Source organism: Alligator mississippiensis, chromosome 10, assembly GCF_030867095.1.
Source record: "Alligator mississippiensis isolate rAllMis1 chromosome 10, rAllMis1, whole genome shotgun sequence".
NCBI classification, from domain to species: domain Eukaryota; kingdom Metazoa; phylum Chordata; order Crocodylia; family Alligatoridae; genus Alligator; species Alligator mississippiensis.
In genome coordinates, this window is record NC_081833.1 from 3,273,219 (window position 1) to 3,298,870 (window position 25,652).

Consider the following 25,652-nt stretch of genomic DNA (forward strand, 5'->3'; position numbering starts at 1 on the left):
AGGCGCAGCGCCGCCCGGCCGGGACGCCTTTATAGGCAGAGCGGCGGGAAGAGCGTCCGAAGCACCGGATCCTTCCGCCAGAGGGGCGGGGCGAGGGGCGGAGGGACTAGGGCCGCCCAGCAGTCGCCTCAGGGCGGGTGTAAGAGGCGGAGTGTGTCGGTTTTGCTCCGTTCCTTGCATCCTGCACTGGTGTGGGGTGACAACTGCGGCTTCGTGCAATAGCCCTCCCGGCTGGACACGCCTGGGAGTTGGAGCGGGTCAGTTTAGCGCGGGTTAAACTGAGCCATTAAGGAGGAAGTGGAGGAGGGTGGAAGGCCTGTCTCTCACAGTGGACCCCTGCTTCCAACAGCTGGATGTGCCCCTGGAGCAGCTCCCAGTGGACATTGCACGTCCTACCCCCTTCCTTCTCCAGCCCCCGGCCACCCAGGACCCCCACCCTGGGACAGGGGTGGGGGTGTATAGATTCACTGATACTATTTGACTCCACAGCCCCAACCTGGGCAGGGAAAAGCAGCCGGGGTTGGATGATGGCGCTTGTTGCGGGACTGGGGGGTTGGCGGTTGCATCTGTGAAATGGGTGTATCGACGGGACGGGCGCAGTCTGGAGCTGAGTTCGGTGATACAGCCCAGCCCCCGCCAGCCAGCAGGACTTGTCCAAGGGGAGAAACCACCTAAAAAAAATCAATTGTGAAACAGCAGGGGAGCGCGAAGCGGGGCCTAGTCGATTCGGATTCAGTCCGAATCGGGGGTCGGCGATTCGATTCTTTGACGCGTATTGCTTTCCCGGATTCGATTCATCCGAATCTGAAGATTCAATGCTGATTTGGAGAATCGGCGATTCGGACATAGACGCAGCTGATTCGATTTAGAGGAGATTCGACCCGATTCGGTGGCCGAATCTCAGAATCCGAATCGAATCGGAGAACCCTTTAATCTCTCCCAATCAAGGTGGGACCCTCCGAGTCAATTCGAACATACAGACAGCTTTAAATGTTTTTTCTAGGTGCCTCGAGGTAGCAGGCAGCTCGTGATCGCTGCGATGCTGGGGCGCGTGGAGTGTCCCACGGGAGTTGGGCCCCCACGTGCTCAACAGTGAACCCGGAAGTGGGCCAGAAGCCCCCCCGCATCCTCCCCGACTCGGCAATCGGCCATGGGAGGCCCCTGGGTGCACGCCGTGGGGGCGTGGGGGGGCCCCAGCACACTCCCCAGCAGGACCGGAAGTGAACCAGAAGCACTTCTGGTCCACTTCTGAGTGTGCTGGGGAGCCCCCCACGCTCCTGTAGGACGCCCCAGCATCACAGCGTTCACGAGCCACCTGCCACCTACACGTATGTAGAAAAAACATTTAAAGTTGTCTGTTTGAATCAATGCAGAGGGTCCCAATTGGATTCAGAGACATTAAAGAGTCCTCTGATTTGATTCGGATTCTGAGATTCGACTGCTGAATCGGGCCGAATTTCCTCTGAATTGAATTGGGAAACAAAGCTTTGCACAGCCCTACAAAACAGCTGCCCATGCCGACTCACTTAGAGTTCGTCGTGCTGGGGCTTGCCTTTCTTGGGGAAACTGTAGTGAAATCAAGTTGGGCTGGCACTTGAAATCCGGTCGTTATTCTGCATTCACTCCCTGCGCGGGGTAGTGGATTTGTGCACTTAGTGAACTGAGCTAAACCACATGCAAGCACTCCCCAGACAGAGCTATTCCACATGAGCCCTTCTGTGTGAACACTTTTATTTGAAGCTAAAAGAGCCTTTGTGCAGAATAGCCTCCATACTTTTAAATTCTCACCCTGGCTGATTTCACAGTAGCTTCCCTTGTGCAGACAAACCTTTATACATGTGAGTAACTTTATGCCCATGAACCTCATCGTGGAGCTGTCAGCATTTGCAGGATGCCTGCAAGGTGCTCAGAAATCCTCTGGAGACGACCACAGCAATCAACGTGCTCGTTTTTAGATAAGTTAGGTTTATTGCAGGGATTTCTTGTTTTATTCTGCATGCAGCAGCAACAAAATTGCAAGGCAGAGGCATACACAGTTAAAATCAGCCCAGAGATTGGAAAAAAAAAAATTACATTTGCAGGGAGTTGGCCTGTGCTGGCCTCTACTCTTGCTCACTTCTTTGCATCTCTGATTGAATATTGTTTAATTGGTTTATTTATTCTGAGTTTAATTTACAGGGATGACTGTGTCAGCTCAATTCCCGCCTCTCCTGCTCCTTTCTCTTGTGAATGCTGGATGCCTCACACTGACAGTTATATAATAATCATAACAGCTCATTATCTTGGTCAGGCTAGGGCAAAGTTCAGATTCACTGTGGTGATAAAGCAGGAGACGTGCCATCTCAGCACACCTTGGGCACTTGTACATGGTGTACAATAGGAAAGAAGCCAATAAGGAAAAAGCCTTTGCAGTAGTATAGATATGGACCATCTGTAGCACAGGCATTTGCCAATTATAAAATGCGACTTTATACTTTCCCAAGTGACTGCTTATGGTAATGAATGCACCTGAGCCAAATGCTAATCTCCATCCTACTGGTATCAATCCAAAGTAACCCCCTCAAAGAGAGTGAGGTTACTCCAGATTGATTTGTGTGACTCCATTCATAAGTTTACAGCTGTTTTCATGCTGCTCCTTCCCTTGGAACAGCTTCTTTATTCTTGCCTACTGTATGCCTTCCCTAACTGTCCCTGCTTTAATTCAGAGGGCCAAGTTTTGACATGCTAACTTGCCTTAACTCAACAGAGGTATGCCAGAAGAGGCCCTATACTTCCAGGGAATCCTTCCCATTTTGTCTTGCCAGTAATGTCTCTAGATCTTCTTGTAGTATTTCAGCATTTTCCATGGGCACGTATATTGTATCGGGTGCGCAGGTGTTCCTCTGGTCAGTTAAGTAGGTAATGAACAGTGACTAGAAGGTGTGTGTGTGTGTGTGTAAAAACCTGTACATATAAAACCTATATATATATATATATATATATTATATGACACATTTTTAACAACAAAACTTATAATTTTCTCTTGCTTCTCAGCTTTTTGGCTCAGGTCAAGTGCCTCAACCTCTTGTGGACTAAGATCAAATGGGGACATCTGAATCCCAGGATCTCTGGGCTTGGGCCTGCGCGTAGGATGCCTGCCCATGGATTTGAGAGTATCTGAAGTCCTGGGGTGAGAGTCAGGGATAGAGGATGCTTGCTGGCTGTAGCTCTGTACATGGTGTTTAGAATGATTGGGTTCTGCCTGCTCAATCTATATGGTTTTTGGAACTACTGAGTTCTGCTCAATTGATATAATTTGGAACTGATCTGGCTGATTTGACCTGGAACATGGACTATATTATTGTTGTTGTTAATAATAATAATAACAACAACAAATTATCATTTTGTCTCCCTTGGGGTTATCATTCAAGGTTTGAGCATCTTTTTTGAGGTTCTGAGTCCTTTTGACTTACGGATTTCCATAGGTAATGGCGGGGCTGAGCACTGTGCAGAAACAGTCTTTGAGGGCTCTGTCCTGCAATCATGGAAGTCAATGGGACCACTCACACATGTGAAAGTTGTTCGTGTGTGTTCAGGATTGGGCCTTTGTACTCTGAGTCAAACCATGTGCAGTGCAGAGCATCGTCAATTCCCTGTGGTCTTGGTGGAGGATAGGGAGCATCCTTTTCAGAATCAGACCCTTTTCTGCCAAGTCCTTTCTTACATTTACATTGCTACACGAACCTTGTTTTAATAACAATACATAATTCATATGGATCGAATGCATGCTGAACTACAGTTATTAAAAAGCCACTTTAAAATTAAATATTTTTAAATGAGCTAATTTTTCTTTGCAGAAAATGGCAACGTCCCCCAACAACAGTTTCACTGATGAAAAGAGGGATTCAGCCAAGGTATTTTAATGGCTTGAAATTATTATTTCCCCAATGTTGTTTAGAACAGTGATTTATTTCTAGAGGGGAAATAGCTGGGGGAAATCCCACCATCCCTCAAACTGTTTGCATGTTGTCCTTAGGCATTCAATAACTTTCCAGCATAGACTACATCTATTTTCCTTCCTCTCTCTATTTTTCTGAGGTTTGCATTACAGTTTGCTAAATATATGGTGACATGCTATTTATCTTGCTTTACAGCTTTGATACCTTTGCGCAGTTTCCTCCCTCCGCTTTAGAAATTCCACAAATAAATCACTGCTTGAGCAGAATTCCTTGGACGCCTGAACGTGAACTGTCTTTCCGTACCAGTTTTTCTCCTCCGTTACATACACCCACTGTTTTATTTACTGTAGGGTTGCTTATAATCTGAGTTGTTTAAGGACTAATTTTTTTGCCCTAGAGTGAATGCTCTTTTATTTTTAGTTTCTCTAAATGTAAGGATTGCAAGAGATGTTAACTCCCCACCATTTGCCTTGACTGAGGTCATGGGTTTGCCAAATTGATGACAGTCTGTATGTTTGTGTGTGTGTTAAACAAAGAACGGGGATTTTTAAACATTTCAAGACTAAAATGGTGAGGCAAATGTTGGCTTTTGCAAGCTGGATTTTAAACATGGATTACAAGTTTCCATGGCTCCTGTTATTTACAGACAAATATCCTGCTTTTTCTATCTAAGGAAACTTTCTCCCTGTTATTCATTTGGGATTCACTTTTGCTGCCACAGAAGCTTGAGGTTTTCTATTTTGTTTTAAGATGGGCATAGTTTAATTCAGACGGAGGTGTGTGCTGGAGTGAAACCAGTGGTTGGGGGTGGTTTTACCCCTATGACTGAACAGTAGTTAACTGGGGGCCGTACAGGCCAGCTTCCTGTTTGGAACAAGAGCTCACAAGACGGAGTTGAGTACTTGCCTAGGCTGACTCCACTCTACAAAGCATTGCCAGCAGGACTCTGAACACATCTGAAAAAAAAGTGGTTGAAAAAATTGACAGGTTCCCACAGGGAGTTTTGTGTTTGCCTAAAAGTCATTTTCCTGGGGTACAACTACACTGGGGAACATAGAAAAATGAATCTGCATTAATGCAAGGCCTGAATTGAAAGTGGGTTACCTAAACTGCAGCATACCCCTGTGGACACCGTTATTTGGAATTAGAGTGGACTTCATTCAGTGTAGCTTCATTAATTTTAAAAGCCTCATAGATATTACTGTTTCTATATGCAAATAACTTTGCTGTAAGAACTAGGTGCTTAGGTTAAAAAACAAGACACACGAACTCCACTCTGTGGTTAAGCATCCATTTTCTAACAGCAGGAAGTTTCCAGATCGGAAACGATCATGGAAAAAGTACGTTGTGGGAGGGACCATAGGGAATTATGGGAAAATGACACAAGCGTTCATAATCCCTTCGTGGAGTGCTGGTATCCTACAATGCACTGCAAAATAGCAGACAAGGCAGTGCAGTGGATAGAGGCACAGGGGATGGTGGGATGCCTACCCATAGTGCTCTGCTTTTTGCCACTGCAGCCACTTTCCCTGGGGACCCACTCCTTGGCTAAGGCAGCTGAGTGTGCATGTGCTGTAGTAAAATGACAGTGCTGGCAGCTTGTGTGTCACCTGTACCACTTCTACACTCCTTGTGTAGATGTGGCCTGAGCCACTTTTACACGGACAGAACTGTGTCCACACCAGGGCTTCTACCAAAAAAACAATTCCACCCTCTCACCGAGATGGATCTGTTGGTTTTGTGGAAGATCAGTCCCAGGGCACGTCTGACTGACGTCAGGGCCCAGCTGAGCTCCTCTGGCCAAGCATAGTGAAGGTCTAGCCCATTGTTCAGAGTAAGAGGAGAAATAGCGCTAAGGAAGACTGTCATACATTAAGTTGGGAACAGCTGTAATGAATCGGACATTATTTTGGCAAGTAACCAAACTCCCTTTGTAGGTCAGGAATCTCTATTCAGCCAAAGTCTCAGTTTTGTAGCTGTGGCTAGAAAACTCATGTGGGCTTCCATAGTGCTTAGCTGATTACCAGAGAAAAAATACACACAGCATTGCAAAGCTTAGACAAAGGGCTGCTTAGTGTTTCTTGAGAGGGCACATGCTGCCCTGTGTGGGTATGACCGCTGCTCTTCTTTCTCTCTCCTCTGCTTGTGTGTGAGAAATGTGGGCAGGGCAGGAGTGGAAAGCACTTAGCAGGGTAAGCTCACTTTCACACATTGGTCTTCCCCTTCTTTTACCGAGGGCACTTTTACCTGAGGAATTGCATTCTCTCACAGAAAAAAGTCTGAAGCAAATGCTGTACTTTGAGCTGAGTATGCCCGGCTGGCACTGAAGAAAGCACTTAAAGTAGCGGCCTTTGCTCTGTCTGCCAGACTTCTCAGTAAACTAGTGTTGCTTTGGAGCCCCTATGAAATGTGCTCTGCACAGCTAGGAAGGTAGAGCAGCTGCTATGATGCATGTGGCCTCCTCCCCTCCACTCAGATGGATTTGACACCCATGTAGCACAGGTGGTGACTGGAGTGGCACCCCACCTGACTGATAGTAGGAGGGGAGGAGAATTGGGTCATTCGTCTGGCTGGGCTGAAATAGGAGGCAGGTAAATTTCATGTAGAGTTTTGTTCCCCTAGCTCGAAGAGGGTGCTCTTCTGTGACAGCGGCTCCAGAACGCCACAGAGGAATGTCAGGCTGGAATCAGGCAGCAAAGAAAGACCACAACAGTGGGTCTCAGGAAAGGAGAGACCCCAAAGTCAGGGTCTACAAGAAATTGAGAGAGGAGAGAAATTCCCCATGATTGATTAAAAGGACATAATCTGTGAGCCAGAAGCATGAGTACACCCAGAGGCAGCCAAGAGCTGATCTAGGTGGGCTGAGCCCTCATCTCTCCACCCAAGATGGTCACCAATGTGAGTGGGTCCTTCTGTGCACAGTGATTCCCACCTTCAGTAACTTAGGAGAGCCAGACCTGTGGACGTGCTTCCTATCCCACTCGTGCTGGAGTCAGTCCCGAATAACTGTTGCACCTTGCATTTCCTCTTCTGCTGACAATCTGAGAAACTGGCCTAGTGTGTAGGTAGCTGCCTCTATTTTGCCTCTGTGTGTATTTATTTGTTTTTATTCTCGCCTCCTCCTTTCAGCTCTTCTATTAGTGAAAGCTGGCAGATTTTCAAGAGCGAGGCTGGTGTTACGTAATGTTGCACCAAAAGGTATATGAATGCTTTGGGAGGAATTTGTGACTCAAGCCAGGTTTGGATCCCTGCCCCCTTTAAGTTCATTCGTACACTCTGGACATGCTGTCACAGGCTGGTTCTTTGCCCTGGAGTTTCCTGCTTTCCCAACACCCAGAGGAAATGCTCTCTAAGCTGACGTTTCTCAGAATTTGGCTTTTGCCTTTTATAGGATCAGGCTGATGAACATTTCAGACTAGTTCAAGCCAGGCTGCATCTACCTCCTGGGAGAAAAGAACACAAGCCTTGGGTCTCTGCTCCAGTTGTTTGCTCTATGAAGAGAGGATTTCTCAAGCACACCGATCAAAAAGGTGAAACGTGGCCAATTTTCAGAAATTATTCAAGAAATTATGCTTGCAAATTCTGCTGCCTACATATCTGAACCTTGCAGCCATAATATTGAGGCTGGGTTCTGGTCAGCTCACATCAGGTGAGCAAGAAACCAAATTGAAGCAATGTCTGGAGAGGAGGTCCCTTGGGGGATTTCTGAGTGACTCAGTGGTCTGCACTCGGAGTCCATGTTCTGTCAGCTAGAAAGAGTCTGCTGTGACCCACTGGGTAGCACTACTCTGGACTGCAAGGTAGTTGCCGCCATTTCACCTCAAGATAATTTAATTTCAGTTGCTAGGCACAGTGCTGCTTCCTTCTTCCCTACAGTGTTCAATGGTGCCAGATCCTTCTGAGGGACAAGCACTGAACTGGTTTGGTCCCATTTCAGATGGGCCAAACTTTTGCTCATCTTTTCCTCATCTCTGCAAAGAGACGGTGCCAAAACCCTGCTGACAGAAGCCCTGAACTGGCAAGTTAACGAGACACTTAGTTCTCCCGTCATCTCTCAGCACTGTCATGAGCCCACCCCCAGTCTGCACACAGGCATGGTTTCCCCCTGAATGCAGTGGGAGCAGGACTGCCCTCCTCTGAAGGAGATTTAATCAGAAATCCTAGGCAAAAGTCTCAGCAAGTCTCTCAGCAAAGAACAGCTATTTCACCACAACCACTAATAACAAAAGAACAAGGCTGCCTACTTATACATAAATGCCTTTGCAAGCAGTTTTAAGTATTATGTTTCCAGTGAATTATTTGTACTAGCAGCAGAGGGAAGGATGCTTTATAAGAGATGAGGAAACCTTAACAGAGAAGTGCTTTGAGATGTGTACTAAGAAGGTTTCATAACGGTTACGTATAGGGTGGTGTGAAATTACTGTGGTGAGAGGGGTGCAGGGGAAAGGCTTGAACTGGTAGAATAAGGTCTCTACTTTAGGCCTTCAGGGCTGGATAGTTCTGCAAAATGTGTTTTACTTTGCAGGGGGAAAACACTTTCCCATCTCCTGTGCTGGACTGGCTGGATGATGCACCCTGGTGCTGTGTCAACAGAAGCAAAGTACAATATGTTCCTGAAAGACAGAAAAAAATGCACTTCCTCTCTGGTCTGACAGGTCTGCTAATTTTCCCTTGCAAATCCACTTTGACCTTCATCACTCTGATATGAGGGCTATGTCTACAAGGAGATCCAGCAACTGATGGCCATATGTTAGTTAGCTTTGGACCAGCTCTTGCAGACACTGGGAGCAGTCTGCCTATAGCAGCTCTGTGCAGTCAGGAAAGCAGTACTTTGCTGCTGGAGCATGTGTTGCAGCAGTTGCTTTGCTGTTGGTGCTAGTGCAGAGCTAACCCAGGTACGATTTGCCAAGCTGCAGTGTAGATGCCTCCTTGGCAATCATGAGACCACTGTTAAGGAACAAGCCCTCACCCAGCCCACTTGCTCCCAGTCTGTACACACTGCTTGCTGTGTTGGTGCAGCACCAGGAGCGCTCTCAGGAGTGCCTCAGTGGGGCTGCGTGTCCCTGGCATTCCTGGAGCAGCAACCACATAGCTTGATTTCAGCGTTTGGAGTGTGCAGTATAGGAGCCAATGCAGGGCCCTGTTTTGGGGCTCTTAGTCTCTCCCCAGGAGAGACTGACTCACCCGTTTAATTTGCAAGTCTTCAGCTTTGTTCCTTTTGTGATATATCACAAATCTTTTGGTCAAAACACATGGCAAGTGTTGATCAAGTGCATCTGATGCATGCTGACAAGCACAACAGAAACAACATCTTCTCATCAACATGAGACAGGAGATTGGAGGTGGAATAGGATATTCAGAAAAAACAAACCTGTGGGACAAAAAAAAAAAAAAGCTTTGTAGATAGTTCTGGGAAGGATCCATTTAATCACTTTTTCACGTTAATTAGGGTTCCTCCTCTTGGTACCCTTCAAGTTATCTTAACTTTTATTCTTAGTTGTTTCAGTGTTAAAAAATGTTTTACTTGTTTTCATGAATAATAGCCTGCATGTTGTTGCACAGTGGGTGAAAATTACTCTGGTGTAGGGAGTTGAAACAGGGCCTTTGATTCAGTAGAACATAAGGAGTGTATAAACTATGGACTGGCCATCTGAATAATTAATTTAATCTGAAGTGCATGGAGCACATTAAAGTTCTGTCTCAATGTAAATGCAGTGAGATGGTAACAGATTTGGCCAATCTGTCTTTTCTACAAAAATAAGATTGTCCTATAGCTGGAGTGGCTTTCGTCTGAGGATCTTGATAGCACCCAAATACAGTATATCACTACATCTCATCACTAAATTACAATTTTGCCATCAGCTTTTCTTTAGTCACACACTCACTAACCCAGTTGCTTAAGTCCAAATGTAGTTTTAGTTGAGACTTATTTTGGGTGGGCTTATAGCTGTTACCAGTGCTTGTGAAAGTGCAGAATTAAAACAGCAAACTGATCCTAAACAGAAAGTGGAATTGACTTATTTGAGTTCATTGTCTTACTGAGGAAAATAAAAAGGGAACCACCAACATAAAAACTGTAAAGGGAGCTCAAGCACTGCAGTCATTTCCATTTGAATCCTCAGTGGTGTTACTGGTAGCAGAGCTGGTGACATCTTTAATGTCTGGTTTTTATTTTGTCTTATCCTCTCATATCAGCTCTGTCTTTCATCACAGAATGTGGAGCCCAAATCACCTGAAGCTTACAGGGAATTGATCTATGGTTCTCTCCCTTATTTCCCAGACTGCGCACCTAGATTTGAATGTATATTGTGGGGTCAGCTGTGGCAATCAGATTGGTTTTCCATTTCCATCTAAATGCAGCCAGGTTTGTGGGCATTTTCAGCTCCTAGGGTAATGTGTTCCAAATCCCTGGGTCAGCTGCTGGGATAGCCCAGTCCTGCACATCTCTGCTGAGTTGTCAGTACATTGCTGCTTTTGTTTCCATGGATGATAGCTATCGTAGTGAAGCCTCATGATGAGGAGAGAGACATTCTGCGAGGCATCCCACTTACAGCTTTATGAGTCAAGGCTTGAACTGAGCTTACATTCTTTGTGCTCACACCACCCTCAGTGACAGTCTGGGGCATGTAGGAAATATTGAATCACCTACAGAAGCCCCTCTGCACCAGTGCAGCATAGCTAAGGTGCCATGGGTATTTGGGAAGAGTTTCAGGCTGGAGGAGGAATAGAGTTGGGGAGCAGCCACAATATAGAGGATGCTCCTCTGGGAACAGGAATTGATCCACATATATTGATCCTGGTTGGGCTGATGGCAGCTTGGCATATCCACCACTTGCTGTGCTTCTGGGAGGCACAGAAGGGCAATTTCTTGGGGTACTTGATTGGTGACTTTGAAAATTGAGCCCTGAATCTCCAACAGCTTCCTTCTGGGATCATAGACTCAGAAAAGTCAGGCTGGCAGGGCCCTCAGGAGGTCATGTAGTGCAGCCTCTGCTCAAGACAGAATCACCCCTGTCTAAACCACTTCACTCATGTGTTTGTCCAAACTGCTCTTGGAAGCTTCCAAGGATGGGGATTTCAAAACCTCTTTGTTCCAGCGCATCTCCCGCCTCATAGGGATTTTACAAGTGCCAATCTTGCTGCTTGCCTAATGGTGACATCGTAGCCTCTTCAGGGGGGTGTTGGGCAGCCTTGTGGAGTATTCAGAATCAGCATGCCCTTTCCATTAATTGTTTTCCTGCATGAAGGGAAGCATCTGGGACCAGGCATGGTGCCTCTCAAGACTGATTTGTTATCATGCCACACCATTATATCTGGTTCGATCATGGGAATATGCTAGAAATATAGAATGTTGTGCTCGCTCACATGATGAGTTTAGTGAAAAATAGAAACCAGCATGGCACCGAAAACACTGCACCAAATGTTGCACTCTGTTTCTAATCCTGCGATCACTAAATTCAGAAGGGGAGAAACGACCTCATGGAAAACAAAAGGTTAATTTACTTATGAGCAGTCAATGAGGGGAGTGCTGTGTCCATCTTTTCAACACAGCTGGATAATTTTATGATCATCAATAACATTTGGAGCTATAATGGTATGGACATAATTAAATTTTGTGCTTCGATGCATCATCCGATTCCCTGCTAGAAAGAATTCCCCTATGCATTTGACTCCTGTTCGCTGTACTCAGTATTGCACATGCTTGATATTTTTTATTCCACCTTCTTTGGATACATTTCATATCAGCCAATGCCACAAACCACACTATGGATTGGGTGTTGGGTCCTGAACAGCAACATGTATACAGTCTGTGTTTGTTCTTTTCTATATGCAGACTCACATAAATAAAATTATGCAGTATAAACCCACGTGGTATAAAACACCTTCCATCAGTTTAACTGATCTAGGAGCCTCTATGCAAAAATTGTACCTACTGAAAACATGTTTTAACAGAATCACTCTGTCACTTAAACCATTACAACGTGTGCGGGTCACGTCTTACCCAAACAAAACAAGAAAATAATTTGGACCTAAATGTAGAACTACTTTAAAAGCCGTCAAAATGCCTAGCAATGCCAGTTATGTTTATAAAAGCACTAAACTTTCGTAGGAAATCTCTAACTGGTAACTCAAGCAAACTATGGGAGCATTGGCATAGACGGTACAAAGATGTTGTCACTACCATGTTGTGCAGATTTCCCAATGTAGGGAAATAATGCTTTCTTTGATCAATTGGGGTAGTTGAACTCGATGAGAAATCCTCACCTAATACAGTGGGTGAATTTCTGGCCTTTGTAAAGCCAATAGCTACTTTGCCGTCAACGTCAGTGGGACCAAGGCTTCACTCACTGGCTTGACATTCAAGGGTACAGAGTTTCTATTGAGCAGAACTAATTCAGCTGAGTGAACTCAGCTAAGGAAATACCGTTTGTCCTTGTTGGTGCCTGCCTTGTCCCCACTGCTGCTCTGTCCCCACTAGCACCTCCACCACTGCTGTTGCAGTGTTAGCAGGATGCTACGGGACTTCCCAGAAGAATCAGTGCCGCAGACCCCCCATAGAATGGAAAGGGCAGTTGTCAATGCCTGAAACACTTCGGCACGTTTCAGTAAAGAGTCTTTCCTTTCAAGAAGCCTCTCTCCCTTTTTAGTGAAGCTTCATTCACCATAAAGGGAATCCACTGTGCCAGCCAAGCAAGCACATAGAGCGTGCTGCATTCCCAGGGCAATAATTTGGCAGAGCAAAAGAGAAGAGAGACATACTGCTACTTCAGGTGGAGAGGAGTAAGGAGAAATGCCTGGGGCATGGTTGCAGTACAGTTGCTCTTAGATGTCTTATAAAGAGGGGGTGTTCCCTGACAGGAGGGGGAAGAAATGCCTATAAAGGAGCCTCCTCACTGCCAGCTCCTGGTCCTTACACACTGGCATTCAGGTTTTGCCTACAGTTGCAAATTGTTTCAGGTTACGGTAAAGTGTGAATCAAAGTGCAAAAGCAATTCCCAAATAACTCTAGGGAAGGAAAGCCTTTAGTAGCATTTTCCTAGTCCCTTTTAGCAGGTGTTAATTGATTTTTAAGAGGTTTTAGGGGGCAGAGACACCTGCCCCCTAAAATGCTTGTGTTTTAGCCTAGGACTGGGAAGCCTGACCCCTATCCTGCCAATGACATTAAATAACATGCGTTATGTTAGTCCCTCTCTGGTTACAATTAAGCTCTTTATAGGATGTAATCTACCTCTCTGCAGAGGGCCAACACATGGATCAACCTCTGTGTTGAGGATTTAAGTAGGATTTTAGTGGTCCAAAGGCCAACCGGTAATCCCCCCCATACCAGAGACTCTCACCCTGTGTTGATTTCCCTCTTGCTGGAAGAGCCTGCCATTGTGCCATGAAAAGTTTTTAAACTTTTCTTTAGTTTCTAGCTCTTACATGTTAGCTGAAAACTGCTTATCTGTATCTCTTCAACAGGAGATTTAGTTATCTGTGAAGGTCAGAATTAGATGCCGTCATGTCAGCAGGATGCAACACACCTGCAGTGCCTTTCTGTGCAGCACTCTGCCCTCTTGTCATGGAACTTAATCCACCTTTGTCGCTTTTACCAGCCTCCCTTTAAGTGACTGTGGTGTTATTTTTCCCCTTAGTAGCATGTAGGTCACCAGACAGCCTTAGGGACCCACCAGCTGACACACATCCTCCATTTTGAATCTGTGCATCAAGCTTTCTGGAGGGAATAAAAGTGCAGTTGCTACTGAGACTCCCTCCATTTTGCAGGGCTGTAGTTTGATGGGGTTTTTCCCAGCATAGTTCTGCTGCTGGTGTTATTTTAAAAAAATCCCAAATAGGGAAGGAAAAAAAATAAACTTCAGGAAGGCTCCACCTCCTAGTTTGGAGTGGTTCAGTTGAAGTTTAATGGGCCCATGTTCTGCCATGGAAAAGTGAGTTATGTTTTCAGTTGGACTTTTCTCTTTTCCTTCATAGCTATAACTTAACTAGCTCATCGATTCATCATCATTAATGTCAACTATCAGGCTCATACGGGGACTGTTGTTTGGTGCATGATGGTTGCTGAAGTAACTTGCTTCACAGCCATTCGGTACAGAAGCACGGAGCCAGTCAATGCTTAAGAGAGTGATTTGGAATAAAATACAATGCAGGACATACGGAATGTGCATTAAACTGGTACAAGATGACATAAATTTTGAGAGGGACAATGGGAAAGTAACTGGGCTGAAGAACAAACATGTCATGGAGGGTTAGAGAGTTCTGTACAGTCTGTAAGTATAGCCCTAAAAGGACATGGTTTGCCAATTGAATGAATATGGAGAGGAACATAAAAAAAAGGGACCTCCCAAACTTTACAGAAGTTCACACAAGGTCACAGCCCTCCCGTGTGATTGGCAGGTACTTCCCAGAGTACAGGTGAATAAAGACATGTTTATTATCTATGTTACCACACTCATTTTCACAAGTGGCTTCTACCCTTTGGAGTCCCCCTGTTTAGTTGTCCAGCTGGAAGCATCTAGGGTTGGCTTGTTAGAAGTGTGGAACACAGTGTAGTCCAGGCACCCAAGAAAAATGGAGGCAATAAACGTTAAAGGCCCATTTTTTAAAATTTGGACCACAAGGAACTTATTACTGGTTATGCGGTGAGTTGGTGAGAGAACCGGGAACAAAATCCACCAGGCCAGCTTCTCCCTCTAAGGCAGCACTCCTTTGATGTTCTTCAGACTGTCATAGGAATAGAGAAGTAACTTAGCGCTGTTGGGTGAAAGAGAAGTCATAGTGAAAGGGAAGATCCCGTTGATTTGTTTCCTGTCCAAATGCTGGAAGTAGACTATCCACAACAATTAGAAATGCCCCGCCACTGCCCCTGAGAAGGGTTTAAGGAGAGATGCAATGCAATGCTTTCTGTGCTCTCTGGTTGGGATGTAGCATCTGCTGAAGCATAGCCTGATGTTATGGGCTTTCTGAAGTGTTGTCATTGTGCTGCATCAATTCCCCTCCATGACACAAAAGACCTTCCAGGATGGGGACGCTGGGGAGTGGTGGGATGCATTAACCATTGCTGTGCAGCTAATAATGTCCCTGGGCTAAATCCAAGGAGGGTTCATCTAGGTCTGAGAGCTTGTACATGGAGCTGGAGGAACTTTAGTCTCTGCATGCTGACTTCACACTTGTCATTTATTTTGGCTCCTTTTGGAGTGTCCTTGTGTTGTCCAGCCCTCAGGTTACCTCTGCTCTGCAGGAGGAGAGTTTCTAAATGTGGGTTGGCTCATGTGGGTTAACACAGCAGTTGCAGCAAGGTTGATGGGCTATTGCTATGCTACACCTGCCCTCTGTCTGCTGGCAGTAGGGGTTTGTGTGCCTCCAGAGGTATACCAGCTTCCCTGAGCAACAGAAGCTGCCTCCCAGCTGAGGTTTGCTGGGAAAGCTACGCCAGCTTGACAGGGTGAGCTTTGTCAAGCCCTGGCCACCCTAGCTCTGAGGCAGAGCTGTGTAGTATAGAATAAGCTGTGGACTCGAACTGGAGCCAGAAGTTTGCATTCTACCATGGGCTTCTTGTAGCCTTGACTGGGCTGCTAACCCCGAGTTATTTTGTCTTTGCAACTCTTTTAACCTGAACTGAGAACACTCTTTGTTGCAGCGTAGACATGATGTGCCAGTTAGACAACATCGTTTCCCCAGGGGACTTTCTCTGTGGCTTGCTTGCATTGCAGAAACAATGTGGAGCCTTTCTAGCTTCTTTGCCCTTCTCTCTGGTACCCGATTGCTCCTTGTCCTCCATGCTGCCACGGTTTCTAGCTCCTCAGTGCCTGGCTTGCATCTCCTGACATCTGCCTTGCTATGCTAATGGTTTCCACAGTTAGAAGAGCCCCTCATCTGCTCTGAACAGACGCTGGGTATAAAAGGTGCAATGACTCATCACTCAGCCAGGCGCACACTGATTTTCCAAATACGCTTATCTGCCTCCTGCTGAACCTCACGGCAAGCGGAGCTTAGAGATTTGTGCTTTACACTTAGAATACCTGCACTTTCCCAGCACTGCAAGGTGCATATCTCTGGACGGGTCAACAGTGGCCCTTCTCCTCCTGAAATATTTGGTAAAAAGGAGCGGCGTGCCAGCTCAGCTGGTGGGAACTTTCACATAAGATTAACTCCCAATGCGTGCAACCTGCCCACTTCAGGTAGACTTTAAAGATGCCACATTATGTTTTAACTAGGAAGAGGTGTCACTAGCTGGTTGCTACAGTGTTATACTGGGTGGTCCCAGAAATGGCTGTGTGGGGATAGTGCGTGCAATGCTTTGGGATAAGAGCTACTAAATGTCAAATATGTTTATAACAAAGGTTGGATTTTATTTGCCCTGGTGCATATTGCAGCCACTCGCTACTCAGTTATTTAGCTGGCTCGGCCCATCCTCAGTGGCTGCGTGTCTCCAGCCCTAACAAGAATTTTGTTGATGTCAGAGGCAGGCAAGTAAGTGAAGGAATGTTCCCAGGGAACTGCAATACAGCAAGCGCTAGTCATAAAATTTGCATGAGAAAGAGGTGATGAAGAAATCAAATCTAAAGGCAGAATGGAGTCACTTAGTGAAACTATAAGAGCTCGGGTGTTCTTTGCTGTGTCTTAAACTGGGACAATAGGAGAGGACTGTAATAATTGGTAGGGTGCGTGCAGCCAGAATAACAAGAGCACACCCATTCTCTCAAGCCCTAGAAGAGCTGACCAAGCCACCAGCCCACTGCTGTTTGCCCCAGTTGTGAGTGCTTTAGCAGCACAACTCGATAAACACAAACACCAGAGTGTGGGATGGACATTTGCAATTGAAATTTCTCTTTTTTTACATCAATATTATCACATGCTGGAAGTTGACCTTCAGATCGATGGGTATCTGGGACACTGCAGGCATTGCTTATCTGCAGAGCAGGTGGGGCTCGAAAGAAGGCCGTTTAATATTTCTCTTTGCTACACCCTGACTTCATCCGATGAAGACATTCAGTGCTGGGTCATTAAGTGATTGTTTATGCCTTGCTCTTCTCTTTCCCTTGCTTTGATGATGATTTTTGTTGATAATGTTGAAACTAGCACAGCCTGGAAAGGATGAAAAACGGCTGTATCAAAACTTGCTGGATGTATATTTTTATTGTAACATCAACTTTTGTACAGGATGTTTTGTTTGTAGTGGCTCTTTTTCTTGATTCCCAGATCCAAACATTTTTGTCACTCATGGGCCAGCAGGTTCCTACATCCCCAAGAGATGATTATAAACAGGAGGTTTCATGTTTGACTTTTACAGGGAAAATGAACTGCCAAATAACCCCCCTACTGTGTGTATGTTTTTCAAGCCTCGAGGTTGTCAGCTTGGGATACTGCAGCCATGCAGCTGCATTAGATTCCTTCCCTCCCTGCTCAAGGTCTGATTCTGCAACCATTGCTCACCAGTGGCTGTGCTCATTGTCCCACAGTCAGACTGTTGCCCTCGATGTCTTTGTGTTGGTTGTCAGGAGCTGGTTACCACAGCAACAATTCCAGGCCCTTGGATCGGAGTCAGGAGTGCAGTGATGCTTTGTTGGAAGGTGAGGTGCCATATGTCTTCCTAAGAAGAATTCCTCCTTGTACCAGGTGCTGGATTTCAGGTTAGACCCACGGATGCAGAGACACTGTTCCTGAGAGAGAAGCTTTTGACTCTCCTGCTGTTCGTGTAACCAGGGCAGAGGTTTGCTGTGTTGACAATGGTTTGAATAGCAGACCAGTAAACATTAGAGACCTCTAACCCAGTGCTGGGATTGCAGATACACACAAGAGGAACTCAGGCTCATAATTACCGTTGCTTAGAACAAGGGTGGGCAACCTGCGGCACAGGAGCCACAAGTGGCACGGCAGCCTTTGTATGTGGCAGATTCAGGGAGGAGACCGGCAGCAGGCAGGACAGGGCAGGGAGTTGAAAGAAGAGCAGCAAATTGGGCGTGGGACACAGGGAAAGGAGGAGAAAGCTGAGCAGCAGATCAGACAGGGCAAGGGACTGGAATGGCACTCAGGGAGGGTGTGGGGCTAATGTGGGGCATGCCTGCCAGAAAGGTTGGCCCCCACTGGCTTAGAGCTAGAAACAGAAGAAACACAGAAGATGAAAAATGAGAGCATCCTGCTCTGCGTAGAAATGACTGGCTGTACGAGTCCAAGGGAGAGTAGAGATTGCAGAGGAGGACTTGCACCATGTGCAGATACCCAAGGAAAGGGAGGCAGAACTCCACGTGTTTGCGTGCACCAGCCCCCCGACGTAAACACTAATGGTTATTTGTCTGTGTTCCTACAGGATGTCCCACCAGCGACTACCACCTGACTTCTGCTTAAGCACCCAGCCAACAGGCCACACGAGACCTTTGGGCCTTTCCAGTGCCCACTCTTTAAGCCTGTAACAGGCTGGTCTGCTCTTTTGATGACTTGGGAACCCAGCCCAGCTGGCTCTCTTCAGTTATTAGGTCCAGGAAGGACTGAGAGCTCATTTGGAAAGGAGCTGGAGAAGGGTCACGGGCTCCTGATCTAGGACCTGAGGCAGTTTTATGTCATGTTTTGCCTGTGCTTTGTGCTTCCATTAGTATAACTCTCCCTATGGAAAGGCCTGAGAGAGTTATGGGCTCTCTGGCTTTCTCCTGGACTGGTGAGGGGCCAGCACCAGTTCACAAGGCCTGACTGGCATGGCCTGTAGAGCTGTGTTTACATGCAACTCCAACACACTTGTGGCAAGAACAGATTGCAGTGGGATGGAGCTGGCCCAAATGGGTATCATTCAGATCTGGGGGGAAAGCAGCTCAGTTGCTGCTGTTAACCTTGGCCCAGACAAAATGGCACAGCCTGGATTAGGTCCATGTGGAGACATCTCTGCACCTGGGAGAAGGCTGCCCCAGTAGAGAAATTGTTGTTGCAAATGCAGCTCTCCGGAACTGGAAACACCCAGCTCGCTGGAGGCATCGAGAGTGCATTAAACCCCTGCTTACGCAACTGTGCTCTTTGCAGTGGCCTCAGACACTCCTGTGCAAGCAGGTGCCTCTGTGCCTAATTGTCCTCATCCATCACAGCACAGGGCCGTGTGCCTGGGAGAGAGGAGCCCGCTGCAAGACACTGCGCTCCGTGAGCATCTGCTGCTGTCTGCCGTTTGGGTCTGTCATGCATACGTTGCTCTCTGGTGTTGAACTGCAGTAGTAGATGCAGAGGAGACAAGACAGCCTGTCAGAAGCTCTGTATGTCAAAGACACGGCACTGCTGTTGGGCCTTTTCTCTCTCTCCAGAATTACAGCCACGTGCAAGGCTTTGATCCCAAATGCAGAATCTCTGCAACCCGAAGCTTCAGAGCCTGTTCTGCACAAAACACGGTGTCACTGGGCTTGGCACATTGTAAGGCTACAGCGTCGTCAGCCTTATTTTAGCTGCTCGGCAGTAACTGGCAGCGGAGTCAGCAGGACCAGAATCCACGAGCAGAATTTGGCCCTTTGGTCCCAGCCTTGTGGGGGAGAGAGAGGAGGGCAAGTCCTGGCTGAAATGGGAGGAGCCCTTTCACAGTTGAGGAAGGGCACTGCCCCCTGCCCGGCAGCTGGGCAGAAATGGGGGACTGGGAGGCAGCCCTGTCCTCCCAAGCCATACCTCTTTTTACTGTCAAGCACAGCTGGTGGTGCTATGATCACTGGTAGCAGTGGGCCACCTACATGTCTGCCACAGAACAGGGGAGACTGCCCCTTCCCTGTGTCGGGACTGCTGGTGGCTCGTGCCAGGTTCCAGGTGCAAAGGGGCTGATTTCTGGCTGTGTGCGGGGAGCCCAGGTGTCCAGATAAGGGCTGCTCTGTATGGAGATGTGGAAGGGCAGGCTCCCCTCCAGTGCCCTGCCTGCCATTCCAGCAACCAGGACCTGAGGCTGCCATTGTAACCGGTCCAGGAACCAAGTGTCCCTCACTGCCGTGCTTGGCAGTTCCTTTGGCAGGGGACAAGCATAGTGACTTGCAACGTGGAGAGCCATCTACTTAGTTATGGCTGAACTACAGAGCCAGGCAGGATGTGCAGCGATCAGGACTTCAGCCAGCTTCCCTGTGGATGCCGGTGACACTGAGTGCTTTCCAGCTCCAAGAAGTGACATACGAAGGGCTTTCCTGTGTGCATCCTCTCCATGATTCCAAAGTTAATACCATTAGTTTCCCATACAGAAGAGGATTGTCTCTCTGCCCAAGCTGCAAGTCCCCCTGAGATCTGAATGATCAGCGAACTCTTGGCTGCCTCTTGGATCATTGTCAATAATAAAGGTTCTGCAATTAGAATTTAGCTGACAGCAGTGCTAATAGCTTGAGCAATGGAGAGGGGGTGTGTGGAGGGGAGGAGGGTGATCATAGCTGTGTGTGTGTAAAGCAGCAGATGACTATCCAGTGCAATCTTTTGCTTGATCAAAGGGAAATGAAAGAGGAATCTCAGCAGAGCCGTGGAATGAACTCTAAAGGAGTGTTTCTAGAAGCAGCACAAGTAGACCTTATGAATTACAAAGCACCGTACGTTGGGGATGTTACATAACATCCCTTTACAGGACTTGGTTGCTAAATATAAAATAGCGATACAGTCAGGGATAATGTAAAATGATGCTGCAGATTGCTTTGTTTGCGAGGGAGTGATAGCTAGCAATTAGAGGATGGGAATGAGATTCAGGCTGCTATTTCTATTCCCATCTCTGCCCCTATTTTGCTGTGTGACCTTGGGCACTCCGTTTAATCCGTCTGTTTCCCTCTTTTGAAACTGGAAGAAGGATGCTTCATTCTCCTGCAACTGCACTGTAAAGAGTGATTAATGTTTGCAAAGCCACCTATAGAAGTGCCAAATAGTTTATTAGTATTATCCTCATCTCAGCTTGGCATATAATGTTACTGGGTCTGATTAATCTCCCAGCTGAAAAAGCTTTGCATCAGGGTAACAAGGGGAAAATCGCTTCCAGTGTTCCCAAGAAAAATCAAAAATGAAAAGTAAAAATGCGTTTTCAGGAAGAGGTAGTGTCAGAATGATATTGCAGCTGTTATGGTCCAGAAAATATGAAGACACAAGGATTTTTTTGGTTGCTATCTTTTATTGGACCAATTGTACAACAGGGAGAGGAGAGGACTTAGGCTTTCAGGTACAAGGTGTCCTTCCCCAGGTCTGGTCCTATTTGTGGCTGAGACAGTTTTAGTCAGGTTCATTAGCGCCACAGAAATGAAGACATGAAGAAAATTCAGTCCTAGATAAGCTCCTTCTAAAGCAAACCTGGTAGTACATGGCAAGTGGCAATTCAGTTAATTGCAAATGTTTGAGTGAACCAGCAGTGATTTTTAGTTATTCATGGGCTTCCCCCTCTGGAAATCTTCACACATGTAATAAGTCTAATGACCTGAGACTTTGGGGTCAGCTACTTCCAGGAACAGCTAGAACTGACGACAGGTTTCTTGCCAAACGGCTCAGAACACCACCCCAACAAGCTGCTAGATGGCCAAGGGTGCTGATACAAAAACACATGATGCAATGAAACGAGTGAGGCATAAATGTTGTGAGGCACTGCTCACAAGCCTGCTGAATCCTGAACACTAAAGGATGATTTATTAGGAACTAGTTTGCCCTGCCTTTCTCCCTTGGACGGCATTTCTGTACACCGTGACCTACCCCAGAACCCTAAATTAGTGCAGTTTCTTTTCCAAACAGGATTCTTTTCGATATCACTCACCAAGCCTGTTTTCCTGGTGAAGGTTCAGTTGAAACCTGACTTTAGATTTCAGTCTTCTTAGGTAGGCTGGAGTATCCTCACTGGGACCCATGTAGAAATGCTGATCCCATTTAATTAAATGATACAACTTCTACCAGCTTCTTTGAAATTAGGCTTAAACCTTTGTTCCAGGGTTACGCTGATGTAAACGAGATCAGATTCTGACCCCATGTATGGGAAAGAGGTAGCCCACTGGATACTGAGGGGTGAATGGGGTGGGCCGTGGCCCCCCTACCTCCCTTGCATTCATGCTTCTAACCAGTGCACGCTTAGCTTTGACTTGTCCCACTGTTTATATCACCCCTGAATGTAAGCCAGAGTCCTGCAGCAGCCCGCGTAGAAGTGTAAATCATAAAATAGCTTGGATACCGACTAAAGGCCTGATCCAAATTCTGTTAACGTCAGCGGGAAGACTGGTGTTGACGACATCGGGGCTGGATCAGGCCCAAGCGAAGTGAGAACGGCGGTGTTCCAGCCGATGCACAACAACAATGCTGCCTTCTCCAAAGATGCAGATATGAGCAGAACATTTTCCCCCACCACAATCCAGCGCGATGCGGTTCCTTTCTGAGGCACAGCTGCAGCTATAAGCACGCAGCCAGTAACAATGCCTGTTTATATGTGCGCTTTTTGATCGAGGAAGACTCACAAAGAAAGCACTGGCACTTCAGCTAGTCCATGTGGGCTGATTCAGGCTCCTGTTTCATTGAATTGCCAACAGTGTCACTCAGTGCTGATCCATGACAACCACCACATACTGACAGTGCAGCCCTAATTAAGACGTAACAAAAAAAAGAGAGAAAGGGAGAGAGAGAATGGCAGATAATTGAGACTGGCTTCCAATAAATAAAGGCAGCAGGTTCACTCCTATCTAGCGCGCTTGCAGAAATCACTTTTCTCTTGCAACTGTACCAGCTCAGGTTATGATATGAGCAGATTCCCCTAAACTATGCAAGGCCATACCTGGTCAGCACTCAGAAGGCACGCCAATTGTGGGGTGCTGCAGGCATCAGTGATGAAGTAGGAGACAGTCTGTCCTCTGATTAAATATCAAATCAGTGTTCCTGGCAGCCTTCTGGGCTTGGAGAGGTCATCTTTCTGATGAGGAATGGGGGGTGAGCATTAAAGCGTTAACCTCTGTATCCTTCTAGCCAAAAGTCTCATTTGAGTAATTACGCTCAGACAGCCTGCAATTCCCAAGTATTTTGAGCTGGCTACATTTTCCTCCTATCTTCCCTCTTGATGGTGATGCTGTGCTCAAACAGCCACTGCTTTCTACCCCAGGGGTGGCTACAATTTTGGCTGTGAATGGATATGTAAACGCACTGATATACTGATTGACATATGTTGAGGAATGGATGCATAATGTAACAAATCTGGGACCACCAGGTGCTCTGCAGTTGTCACCATGATGTACATGATAGCTGTCAAGAGTTTCCCAAGGCCCAGTTGGATCTTGGCATCTCTTCTTCAAAAGCATAGCCACTACCCTTGAGCTAAAGGAGAAGCTCCCCAGATGTGAGCCACAAATGGATGGTTACTGTGGACAGTCACGGACATCAGCCCACTTGCCAAACTCATGTTGCTTTGGTGAAGCGCTTTGGACTCCCCCTCAGTGAGCTGAGCTGTTGCTCTTTCCTGCACATAAGCAATGCAATGCTCTGCTGACATTTCCACATAATACAACCATGCTACAAGAGGCTTCTCTGCCTGCTGTGTGCCATGTTATGCAGGCAACAAGACTGGCATGGTATCAAACAGGACAGGACGACATAATCCCAAACAACCCAAATACCGTATTTCCCTCTGCACTTTGGGGCGTGTCATCATATCTGTTGTACCTCTAGTTTGTTTAATCAATGATAATGGTGTACACTTATGAGAGTGTTTCCAAAGAACACACTGAACCGTGGGATAATGGGCACCTGCTATATCCAAAGTGGCATGGCTTGGCAAAGCAGGTGTTTCCAGATGTGCAGATGTTGATCTTAGGCCAGGGTTCCATCACACTGATGTAGTTTCTGTTATGCAAAATTATAGCTGTGCATTTATTAACCTGGTATGATAGAGGAATTAATTACAGGAAGGTGTTAATTAAAATGCCATTACTGCATACCTTTGTGTTGTGAGGCATCAGGCTTTCAACAACTCGCTGAGAAAGGCTACGACTAGCTCCTCCACTGCAATCCAGGCAGCCATGGGTTTGTGGAGCAGGACAGACAGCAGGGAGCTTCCCTGAATGGATGTTGGCAGGCCAACCTTCCCGAGTGCCGTCAACGTTCCTGTCTCCTCCTTCAGACCAGTCTCAAGGCTCAGGCATGGGAATCAATGGGCATGAAAGAAATGGGAAGGGACAGTGCTGTGGAGAAGGGAGCCCTCCTACTGTCAGGCGGGACCCTCAGATCCACCACACAGAGGCCAAAGAGACAATTAAACCCTGAGCCTGGGTTACAGGGCAGCTCCCAGTTCAGTCTTGCACTGGAAAGTGCAGTCATTGAGGCCACCGACCTGCAAGTGAAAGACTCTGTAAGAGGCTGCAAGGAAAAGGGGTGGCCAATCTTTTAGGGTGAATATGTTAAGATGCACATGCTCCCTTTGCTTCAGTGGGAGCTGGGTTTCTAACTCCCTAGGCGGCTTGAACATTTCAGCGTCAGCCTTTCTGAATGGATAACATTTCGGCAGCCCGAGGACTCCTCTGACATGCCCAGGGCCCTTGTCCCACCCCGCACGCCCTTTGCCTTCATGCTCCAAACAAGTCCTCCTAGGAGGTTCTTCTCCACCCCTGCATAGCAGTCGCTGCTGCCCTGTTGAGCAGGGTGTTGGTGCAGCCCTGTGGATGCCTGCTTTGCTGAAGACTAGATATACGAGGTCCTCTGAGTTGTGTGTTATTCCTTAAACCCATCTGATTAGCTAGGCCTGATCCTCCCTTTGTGAATCTAGTCCAAGTTGCTGAAATAAATGTTTTCTGACAGGATGATAATTTGCATTCGAGTTGCTAGGCAACTGGTACAGTTCTCTCCTATTGAACTTCCCAACGTAGCCAGTAGAAAGTAGGGTGAAAGCAGATACCTTTCCATACTCCCCAGCCAGCCAGCCAGCCAGCCAGCCAGCCAGCCAAAACCCAATTTATAGCTTGTGTCGGTGGCTTTATAGGAAAAGGGAAAGCACGAGGTCTGTAACGATACTGGATCCCTGCTGGGAATGATCTTCAGGATATCTAGACTCTGTGCCCGGCTGTGTCATATGGGACAAGTCACCGAAGTGACCAACCCCAGACTGTGAAGCAGGTAAGTGGCAAGAGGCAGGACCAGAGCCCAGAGCTTTGCCTTCGAGTTCTGGTTCAGTCCTTCAGTTCCTGCAGCTGATCACAGGAAACCTGCATACCAGCACAACGAGCAAAATACCTACGGGACGGAGTTAGATGCCTCCTTTGGCTGGCGCTGCAGCTGTATCTCCAGCGGGGTGACTCCTGATTGATACTGTCCTGAGAAATGGGCAGCCCAGACTTTTGGACGATTTTAAAAAGCTTTTTAAATTTAAACAAACCACTAAGGGAAACAGCAACCAGCAACCTCACTCTTAAAGCCCTTGCAACTGATGGGAGAGGGCCCAAAACAAAGGATGACGGGAAGAGAAGGGGCTGGTAATTGTGATCGCGCAAAAGATCAGCTGCGAGCAATAAACAGCAAACCCCGCCAGCAAGCGTAAATGGCAAATGGACCAGCATGTTCTGAACAATCTGTTCCTTTAATACGAGAGGGATGAGACGTTGACAGTAGGTTGGGAAAGCTTATGTTCTCTGGAGTGAACTGAGCTGAAATGTCTGTTCAAGAGAAAATGGCTGGGGGAGCGCGCACCCAACGGGGAAGATGGCACAACTGTAGGACGACACGTGCTTAATAAAAAGAAACGTTACAAGTTGTTCATGTCCGTGTGTGGAGGGGTCACTTTGCCAG

General features: G+C 46.9%; 1 long non-coding RNA gene across 3 annotated transcripts; it reads left to right on the plus strand.

Moving 5' to 3' along the window:
• Nucleotides 1–83: 83 nt before the first annotated feature.
• On the plus strand, nt 84–25,617 carry LOC106737947 (uncharacterized). 3 transcript variants are annotated; one of them, XR_002090019.2, is made up of 6 exons: nt 84–257; nt 3,034–3,169; nt 3,837–3,893; nt 7,330–7,468; nt 17,399–17,509; nt 18,247–25,617. It is a non-coding gene; the product is annotated as an uncharacterized LOC106737947 (long non-coding RNA). The 3 variants fall into 3 exon arrangements; XR_009455105.1 differs by lacking the exons at nt 17,399–17,509; nt 18,247–25,617 and adding exons at nt 1,004–1,328; nt 8,464–17,101; XR_001371675.3 differs by lacking the exons at nt 17,399–17,509; nt 18,247–25,617 and adding an exon at nt 8,464–17,101.
• Nucleotides 25,618–25,652: the final 35 nt, after the last annotated feature.